This window comes from Propithecus coquereli, unplaced genomic scaffold, assembly GCF_000956105.1.
Source record: "Propithecus coquereli isolate 6110/MARCELLA unplaced genomic scaffold, Pcoq_1.0 Scaffold343, whole genome shotgun sequence".
In the NCBI taxonomy this organism is placed as follows: Eukaryota; Metazoa; Chordata; class Mammalia; order Primates; family Indriidae; genus Propithecus; species Propithecus coquereli.
Window position 1 is genome coordinate 1,768,627 of NW_012149097.1, and position 10,921 is coordinate 1,779,547.

At 37.7% G+C, this 10,921-nt stretch overlaps 1 protein-coding gene across 1 annotated transcript in view; it reads right to left on the reverse strand.

Annotated features, from left to right (window-relative positions):
* ART3 (ADP-ribosyltransferase 3) overlaps positions 1-10,921 on the reverse strand; it is an 88,221-nt gene that overhangs the window by 55,703 nt on the left and 21,597 nt on the right. The window lies entirely within an intron of this gene.

The window sequence follows — 10,921 nt, forward strand, 5'->3', positions numbered from 1 at the left end:
ATATCGACTCAAGTCATGTGTTAAGCAAATTGATGGTCTCCAGGTGTGATTTAACCTTTGCCTTTCATGGCCTTAGGTCTTGTTGATAATTTAGTATCTTAGTGTCACAAAAAGTCTGTTTTGTCAGTCTTACAATCTCTGTTTTAACAAATGTTAACGATGATCAAGTGCTGCATCTAAACTCCAAAAGGCATAATGAGGCATGCCTGACCTACCTTCCCCTTCATAGCCAGGAACTCAGTTTTAAGGTTTTTCTGGGGTTCTAACGGCCAAGAGCAGGTCTGTTCAGTCAGCAGGGGGGCTTAGGATCTTAGGATTTTATTTTTAGTTTACAGACTTTTGGACCTTCCAAAGCAAATATCTGCTATTAGATTCTTTCCCCGCACCATGAATCTAAAGGTAAAAGAAAAGTCACAATTTCTGCTATTTACAAATTTTTAATGCAATGCACAGGAAAAAAATGCCCTAAGGAAATAAAGACAGACAAGTTACTTCTACATCAAAGATTGCATGCTTGCTGTGTTTGCGTGTCTAAATAGACAGAAAATTCCTGTTACTTTTCTCACCTCTCACTTTTCTCACCTCTAATAAGTTTTTTTAGGGGGCGTCTAGGCATACAGAAAGATAGAAATGAATATATCTAAACATATGAATCAGCAGTGATTGATTCCTAGAATTATGAAGTTTATTGAGTCAGTAACTGTTAATATATGCATTTTTATCAACTTTCCATTTAAGTCAAAGACAGAGTCTTCCTTTAGAGCAACATGTACCTTATGGAACTTTCTACCTCTGGCAGTTTAAGGAAGCTGGGTTTCTCCATTAGGCAGACTAATTAGACAAAACTCAAGTAATTCATTCAGATTCCCAGAGGATAAACTACAGTAATTCACATCATAATCTTTCTTCAATTCTAAAGACTACTAACAAAGTCATTGTTACAATGGCTGACAAGTCGTTGGGTTAAAAAAAAATCGGTGATCTCAATACTAACATGAAAAAGGCATTCATACTAATCAAAGCACTCATGAGAGTGACAGCAGAGCTTAGCTAAATTCCAAACGAAGTTTGATTCTGCTTAATCTTATTGTAGGCATGAGCACCTAGTAGTTATGAGCAATTTACACTTTACTCATAAAGACTTTGACCAACTCATAGGGGATTCCCTAGTCTCCAACACAGCTACTATCTACAATAGTAAGCGTGCCATGAAAAGATTCTAAAAAGAAAATAAAACATTGCCACAGCATAGCTCTGAATATTATGGATAAAAGCCAAAGAGGGCTGCTATCAATGTTCAAGAGTAAATTCTTCTTTGAAGGATTAAAAGAAAAACCAAAAAACTAGTAACAGAGATTGGCTCAGAGGAGGATAGACATGTTTCTGGTATGTCTGAATTATTTTTAAACCATGTGCATATATAGCACACATATATAGCACAGCCAGTATGCTGTAATTGATTTCTAGATCCAAAGTGTCTCAGTTCAAATCCCAACTCAGCTGCTTTCTATGTGACCACGTAATGGCCACATGACACTGAACATGTTTCCTACCTCTCTGTATCCAGGTTTCCTCATATGTCAAGTGGGGATAACAGTTCCCCTCACGGGGTTGTTGAGAGGAATAACAGTTAACAGATGCAGAGTACATCTGGCGCAAGCACAATGTAAATGTTAGTGATCATTATTTTTTAACTTTTTGAGTTAATTTTAGACTTACAGAAAACTGAAAATTGTACAAAGAGTACCCTTACTTCCCTCACCCCTCTTCCCCAAATGTTAACATCTTTTATAACCATAGTATAATTATCAAGAACATGTAATAAATATTGGTACAATACTGTTAACTAAACTTCAGACCTTCTTTGAACTTCACCAATTTTGCCACTAATGTCCTTTTTCTAGGATCCTATCCAAGACCCACATTGTATTTAGTTATTTCTCCTTAGTCTCCTCCAATCTGTAATAGTTCTTCCTGGCAGACACAAACTTAAATGATCAAAGAAAACATCACTAGTAATAACACATATCAACATCACGAAACTTGATACAACACATGAAAAAGAAAACATCACTGTACAGTTTTCTTGCCAAAAATGCATAACCTCATTCCAATTATGAGAAAACATCAGATAAACTTAATATGTATTATTTTTCTAGGGAGAAGCGTATTCTAGGTCTTAACCTGAGATGTTAGGAATATCTCTTTCACTTACTCACTCCTCCCCCCACAACCTGATGGGCAACAGGAACTTTGTCCCCTTCCTGGTCTCTTTAAACAAACCCACCACCCTCTTTACCCCAGTTACTCTGCTGCTGTTAAACACTGGTTCTCGGCAATTTACAGGCCTGCTGTCCCCTAACTTTAAACCTGCTACTCTTTTCTTTTCCCTTAACCCTTGATTCCCTCACTTTTGAGACCTATATTTGAAGTCCTTGGTTTTAGAATATGTTCACAGGCCTCTCTGGATTTCCAGGCTCACCTCTGGGCTCTGCATATTCTTCAGATTTTTGGGAAGACCCCACAGGTAAAGGTAAAATTCTCCCTCTACTGGTTTAACCCTTAAGGAACTCAATCTACTCACTGGGCTGATCCCTGGCATCCTTCTAAAAATGTAAACTCGAACTTCAAGGGTTCTGGAAGGTAAGAGGCCTGCAATGAGTAGGGAGGTAACAACTAGGGTTACTGGGACTCTGAGAAAGGATTTAGAACATAAGCTAAATAAAAAGAAAGGTAGTGGGACGGAGCAGTGGTCCCCAGCCTTTTTGGCACCAGGGACCGGTTTCATGGGAGACATTTTTCTACAGACCAGGGTGGAGGTTGTGGGGGATGGTTTCGGGATGATTCAAGTGCATTACATTTATTGTGCACTTTACTCCTATTATTACTGCATTGTAATATATGATGAAAAAATTATATAACTCGCCATGATGCAGAATCTAATGCCGCCACTGATCTGACAGGAGGTGGAGCTCGGGCAGTGATGCGAGCTATGGGGAGCAGCTGTGAACACAAATGAAGCTGGCTGGCTGCTGCCACCTCCTGTTGTGCGGCCCAGTTCCTAACAGGCCATGGGCCAGGGGTTGGAGACCGCAGAGATGGAGGGATGGGACTGATGGAGCAGCACTGTCACTGAACTCCTAAAGCAGTTTCTTTTCTTCCCTCTCTATCCTCTGTCACCTCTGGAAGGACACAAGCCTTCAACTTGTATAAATTCTTACAGCCAGGAGTTGAGTTCTTGGCTGCCTATTCCACTGGCATCAGCTACTGCCTCGGACCAGAGTTTAAGTACACCTTAGCTAATTATAGAATGAACACAGGCTTCTCCCCTTTTCCCCTGTCCCTGGAATAAGCATTGGTTGTTCTGAGGTTTTTTAAGGGTTACTACTGCTATTCATAATTGGGAAATAGAGGATAAACATTACTAACAAAGGGCAAGTTTTAACAAGTCTCAGGATAATCACTCTCCTGTTATTCAATGGAATGTAAATTAAATGGGGCTCTAGACCTTCTCCAGCTTTCTTAATTACTTTCTCACCAGGACCCTCAGATTCTATTTATCCCAAATTGTTCCACACTTAGTCTCCTGCTCTAATCTGCTTTTGCATTTTCTATTTTCCAAGGAGTCTTGGGTCTGGAAGTTATATAGCCAGACCTTTCAGGTTGCCATTCACTCCCCTGTTTCGTCACAGAAAGGAACTGCCATGTGCTTTTTTCATTGCTGCTGTCCCCTGACTCTGCTTCTTACCAGATTTGTTAAATGACTTTGGGCGAGAGTTAACATAATCTCTTGAGGCCTCATTTTGTTCTTTTTTAAAAAGAGGATAACTGTGCCCTTTCTTACAGAACTGTTTTGAGGACTAGTGAGATGCTATGTACAACACCTGGCACATGGCAGACATTAAACAAATGATGGGAATTATTTAGGTCTCCAAGACCCATTCTGCTACCACCACGTCACCGGTCACCAACTGGTGCAGATGCCAGGCGAGAGGCAGGCACCAGAGTTGAGGAGTGAGCCACATTTCTCTGACCACACCTTTTACTGCTCAGCTACCCACACATTAAAAGTAGGAATAGGAAAGCAGGAAACACAGAAAGTAAGCTAGGTTGTGGGTTCTACGGTGGCACCAGGATATTAGGAAAGTCTTAGAAATAGAAAAATGATAGGAATCTTTCATTAGCTTTTTATTAAAAAGGAAAACATTCAGCATAATGTATTAAATAGAAACATAGTCTATCTAAATATTTAAAAGTGTTTTTTCTGTTTTGACTCCAAAAGAAATTTAAATACCAAGATAATATAAGAAATAAAATGTCTGCAACCAAAAAAATGTCTTTCCAATCCTTTTTTTTTTTTTTTTTTAACATTCCTGGCTATATCTCCTATCTAAAACATTGAGCTTAGTTAACCCTTACTTAAAACTGGCAAACCATGTGTATTGAAATTCTCCTTATAAATGGCCATTTTACTTATATTCTACTTTTAAAAAATACAAATAAATCTAATGCAGCTTCATACCTTGCAGGCGTGGCTCTTCTAACATTCACATGCAGGGCTCATCTCTCCAGGCAAGATCCTTTCGTGCATTACTCTCTTTTCAGCTAGCACTGAAATAATATGAGCCAGATTATTTCTCCTCCCCTCCGCTTCTTTGAGTAACAGAGGCAATAAACTAACGGTAAGTGAAGCTACTGCACAATTTTCTCCCTTCGTATTGAATCAAGCTTCCTTCAGTTAGCTGTTGGTCAAGTTGCTCATTGCTAATCTCTCACGTTTCTATGCCCTAACAATAGGCATGTTGTTACCCAGCTTGGAAAATTAACACGAATATCCACACTGACCCAGCAGTTGTCAACTACAGTCATTTTCCAGGCGGCCAACTGAAGGCCACGCACAGAGCTGCCTTTGTTGTGAGAAAAAACGGTTTCTCTGAAGTTTATGGTGATGCTGAAGTTGTTGTGTACAACCCACTGCTCCTGGCTCAAATATATGCAAATGACAGCAAACATTCTGTGAGGGGTATAGACGACATAAAAAAGAAGGTTAGTCTGTTCGATAAAGTAACAGAGTTTGATCACTGCTTCTTCTGGGTTCTAAATTTTAACATATGTGGATTTTTGAATTTTACCTAAAAGTTTAAAGCAAAGTAATTAGTTTTCGAATGTGTGCTCTTTGGAACTCTTTCCAATAGCCATAAAGTATGTATTATTTCTCAATGTTTTAATGATTTTTTTTGTTGCTTATACAATTATTCCAAGCTTTTGGGAAAAAATATAGCCTTGACCTAATGGCTGCCTTGAATATAGCCTGCAGGATCTGTTTGATTTGTGGGACAAGTATTTTGATAGTCTTATAAGAAAATCACAGAAATAGTATTATATTAAGGGTTCCCAAAAAATCCACTGGCAGCTCCCTAAATGCCTAAATCCCTTTATAAAAGAGCATCAGGTATTGTACTACTATACTTTCAGGAGTTCAGGATTCTACATGAATCTGTTCAGCCTATTTATATTATTTTAGGTGCCTATCACATGCCTGGCAATTTCTTCCCTAGGAGTGAGTCATGTGCCTCCTATAAACTCAAAACAGGATTCTGTTAAGTCATATTGATTTATAATAATTCATTCCTTTCTTTTTCTTTTATTTTTATTTATTTATTTTTTTTTGAGGCAGGGTCCCACTCTGTTCCCCAGGCTGCAGGGCAGTGGCCCGATCATAGCTCACTGCAGCCTCCAACTCCTGGGCTCAAGTGATCCTTCTGACTCAGCCTCCCAAGTAGCTGGGACTATAGGCATGCGCCACCATGCCCAGCTAATTTTTTCTTAGAGACAGGGTCTCACTCTTGCTCCGGCTGATCTTGAATTCCTGGCCTCAAGCAATCCTCCCACCTCAAGCCTCCCAAAGTGGCAGTGTTAGCATTACAGGTGTGAGCCACTGTGCTCGGCCTATAATAATCCATTTCTAACCCACTTTTCACTAACTTAACAAAATATTCTTGATAGAATCTTTTTTTTTTGCAGACAATATATTATTCAGAGACTTAGTGAATGGTGAGTTTGGAATTATCCTTAAATAGTTTGCATTAATCTTGTCAAACTTGAAAACATTTTAAAATTCTACATTAAGAAGATAACTGAGAAGCATTATCAAAATTTTAGATGAATCACAGGTTACAGAATTTTTAAGCTAGAAAGGCTTTGATGATTATGAAAACTGTATTTCCTTCCTGGGATACTCCTTTAAATTCAAGAGGAAACTTATTTGAGTGGGTGAACCTGGGAATATAAAACAGAAACACTCCAATTCTAGAAACAATAAAGAAAGGTCACCACTAGTAAAAAGACATAAAATGTAGTTTGATCTATTTTGCATTTAATCAAAGAAAAAGAGCAATGATATAATGACAGTGAAAAAGGAGAAAGAAAACAACTAGGGAAATTTAGAGAAGTTTCTTTAAAAAAAATTATAGTATCTCTCCTCCTTTCCATTCCCCCAGCTTTAGTTTAAAACTAAAGTGTCAAGGCAGTACACTGTATGTCAAATGAATAACCAGACCCTCACTGTCCAGTGACCACTAACCACATGTGACTATTGAGTATCTGAACTGTGGCTAGTTCAATTTCAAGACTTAGTACTAAAAAAAATATAAAATATCTCATTTAATGTTTTTATATTGGTTACACATTGAAATGATAATTTTTTTCACGTTTTGGAGTAAATAAAATATATTATTTAAATTAATTTTTTCTATTTCCTTTTACTTTCTAAATGCGGCTACTAGAATATTTAAAGTTATGTATGTGTCGTACCCGCCTGGCTAGCTCAGCCGATAGAGCATGAGACTCTTAAAATCACGTATGTGGCTGGCATTATATTTCTTCTGGATCAAGCTAGCAAGACAGTGCGTTTATAAAGTTAGGAGAAGAAGAAATCACTATGTATTGAAGAAGTCTTCATGAAGATTGGAAGATTTAAAGGAAGGAAAGGATTGAGAAAAGGAGAGGAAAATGTATTCTATGCTAGAAGAACAATATTATATAAAAAGCATAGGGACCTCTGAGGTTCATTAGATGAGGGGATTTTCTGAAAGAAATTAATCTTCCTCATGTGATATTAGAAAGTATTTAGGGCAGAACAAGTCATAATCCTGAAGACACACCTGACCCCACACATCTACAGAGCCAGCAGAAATCAGGAGACTATATTTTACAATAAGGCAGAAAGTTGTAAAATTTGCAAGACACAAAACAGAACTTGGCTGGTTTTGTTCACTGCTCTATCGCCAATACCTGTAAGAGTGGCAGGCACGTGACAGACACCTAGAATAAACGTTTGTTGCGTGAATGAGTAAAAGGGCAAATGAACTGCTGTAGAAAGGGGTGGTGCTTTCCAGGAAACGCTAAGGCAGGAACACTGGGAGGAAGTGGCAGTAAAGAGGGTGAGAGTGTCAAGGAAGGAGAGAGTATCCAGGTTAGCACCTGCCAACGCCTTAATTGGCTTACTTATTATGTGGTTCAAGGAAATGAAGCACAAAGGTCGCAGCACAAAACCAGTTCCTCTATAACTCTGCATAATTTTGGATCTGTCACCTGAAGACGAAGTAAAGAATGAAATAAACCTCCCTCAGCATCCACATTGTGATTTAACTCTGAGGAAAAGCAGCCCAGGTTGTTTCCACACGGGGAGGGACAGCCCTCCTCTTTTAGCGTCACACGCAGGCAGCAGGAGCACCCTCCCCATACACTGCTATGTAGTCTTCCTCACAGAGGAAAAGGAAGAGAATTTTTTCTTTCCCTGTTTTCTTTCTTGTGGTTGTTGTTTTGGGGGCAGGTGGGTCCTTCCTTCCTTCCTTCCTCCTTCCCTCCCTCCCTTCCCTCCCTCTATGGAATCTTTCTAGCCGGCTCCTGCCTTCTCTGCTGTCTCTTTCTAAAATATCTATAAATACAATACCCTGACACAGAGGAAAAAGACAGAGGCCTGACAGTCTGATATGGAACTCGGCAGGTGAAAAGAGTGAGTGTGTCTGTGTGTGCACCCAAAGAGGAAAAGAGCCTAAAACAGTGGTTATCCCTGGTGGTACTATTCTTCTTCATTGTACATATTCTCTAATGTTTTTCTACTATCAGATATTACTTCTGTAGTAAAGGAAGACAATAAAACAACACCCACAGAGTCCTGAGGAGAAAACTGTGACCCACAAATTTTCTACACAGCTAAGTAGTAATTCACACGGGAGGGCAAAAGGAAGAGAGTTTAGTCATGTTTTATGTAATTTGAATTATGTCTATTTAATATAGTATGATATAAAAAGTTTTAAATAATGTCCATTTCTAGGGTTTTAAAAAAAAAAAATTGAGAATCCCCATTTAAGAAGTTGTCTTACACCAAAGCTACATGACAACGTAACTTTAGCTGGTAAACAGAAATATCCACTACTGTTTGCCTATATTTTTTGAACCATGCTGTTGTGTCCGTGTTCTTTCTGTAAGTGATTTTCATGATTAATGTGTATTTTAACATTTACGGTTATTATCATTTAAAAGATTTGTATATCTTATAACAATATCATCCAATTCCTATCTTTCATTAAGTGGGTGTGTTTATGTTCATGCTGAAAAATAGCTGAAAGTAAGTTAAATGTGGTATGTCAATTTAGGAAAGAACACTGTAAAATATTAGGAATAATAACAGCAGTTAATACTTTTTGAATATTTCTAAATGGTTTACATGCATTATCTCTACAACAGCCCTATGGAAAAGGTACTTTTACTATCCCAGTCTATAGATGAGAAAACTAACGCTCAAAAAGTTGAGGTAACTTGCTCAGAACCACACAGTTAGTAAATAATAGAGCATGGATTTGAACACAGGCTGACTCCAAAGCCTTCTCTGTTAACAACCATGTTCTACTGCATTTCTTTCTTTCTTTCTTTCTTTTTGGGAGGAGACAGAGTCTAACTCTATCACCCCGGCTACAGTGCAGTGTTGTCATCATAGCTCACTGCAACCTCAAACTGGGCTCAAGCGATCCTCCTGCCTCAGCCTCCCAAGTAGCTGGGACTACAGGCACACGCCACCATGCCCAGCTAATTTTTCTATTCTTTGTAGAGACCAGGTCTCACTCTTACTCAGGCTGGTCTTGAACTCCTGAACTCAAGCGATCCTCCCACCTCAGCCTCCCAGAGTTCTAGGATTACAGGTGTAAGCCACCGCACCTGGCCTCTACTGCATTTCTAATGCTGAGAAAATGTAAAGCAACATTAAAGAAAAAAAAATGGATAAGGATTTATGAGCTCCAAGAACATATTCTCTTTACCCGTATTTGTATGGGAAAATTAGTCTTGAATTACATGTTAAATGAACGAACAAATGAATGAAGAAAGAATAGTCCAGCTACTTAGAAATTAATTAAAATACAACAGTACCCCCTTATCCTTGGAGGATCCGTTCCAAGACCCCCAGTGGATGCCTGAAACCATGGATAGTAATGAATCCTATATATACCATGATTTTTCCTATACATACATACCTATGATAAAGTTTAATTTATAAACGTTATACAGTAAGATTAACAATAACTAATAATAAAATAGAACAATCATAATACTATACTGTATTCGGTGAAAGCCAGTGAATGTAGTCTCTCTCATTGTACTGCACTCGCCCTTCTTCTCGTGATACTGTGAGATGATCGAATGCCTACACGATGAAATGAAGACATGATGGAGCCGGATGGCGCGAGATTTCATCACGCTATGCACAAGAGCACGCAATTGAAAACTTATGAACTGTTTATTTCTGGAATTTCTCACTTCATATTTTCAGAACGCAACTGACCGCAGGTAACTGAAACTGGAAAAGCAAAACTGTGGTCAAGGGGGGACTACTGCAAAGACTTTCAGAGGTTTTAAAGACTGGTAGTAGTTTTGTTAAAGGAATTTAAATGTAGGATTGTGTCTAGATAAATATATGACTTCAAGATAAAATGCAAATGATAATTACAATGTAAAAAATCTGAAAACAATAAACTATAAAATCTCAGATTATACCAATAAAACTAGGCAACAGGAGAAAATGAAAGAAAGTTACAGTTATTTTCTTATCTTACAAAGAAAGGAGCTGGAATATATTTATGGTTGATGTAAATAATTAGGAAAATTCAGGTAAAATATTTTTTAAAAAACTTTAAGGATTAATATCAAAATGGTAAACAATGCATTCCTTTCAAATCACATAAGAAAAAAGTTAAAGAAAATATATTTAAAGTTAGAAATATATCAAAGAAAAAGCAAGGAACCATTAAAATATTCCAGATTACCAGTTACACAGTAAATATATTTTATTAAACTTACTCACCAGAAAGTCTCTTGAATATGATTTTCTTAAACGTCCACAAGTGACACATTTAAAATAAAGATTTAGAAAACTTAAGAGGAAAAGGTAAAGACAAAAAAACAAAACAGGGATTACATCAAAGTAGAATCTAAGAAGTATAAACATCACATGAGGAAAGAGTATCTTTTTTTCTTACAACCCATAACACAACTCATACAACTTTATGAAATAAATAACAGTGCTAAAATATACAGAGTAAAAATTGTTAAAAATGCAAAAAGAAATAGATATAAATACTGAGGTATAGGGAGACTTTAGACATGCAATTATAGACAAAAATATAAAGTTAAATAAAGGTTGTCTGGTGTCAAATAACATAGGCCTTAATCTATGATAAGAGTTTAGACTTAAAAGCAAAAGTTAGATCATTAAAACTTTTTTTAAAGAATATTCTTTTGGGCCGGGCTCGGTGGCTCACACCTGTAATCCTAACACTCTGGGAGGCCGAGGCGGGCAGATTGTTTGAGCTCAGGAGTTCGAAACCAGCCTGAGCAAGAGCGAGACCCTGTCTCTACTAAAAAT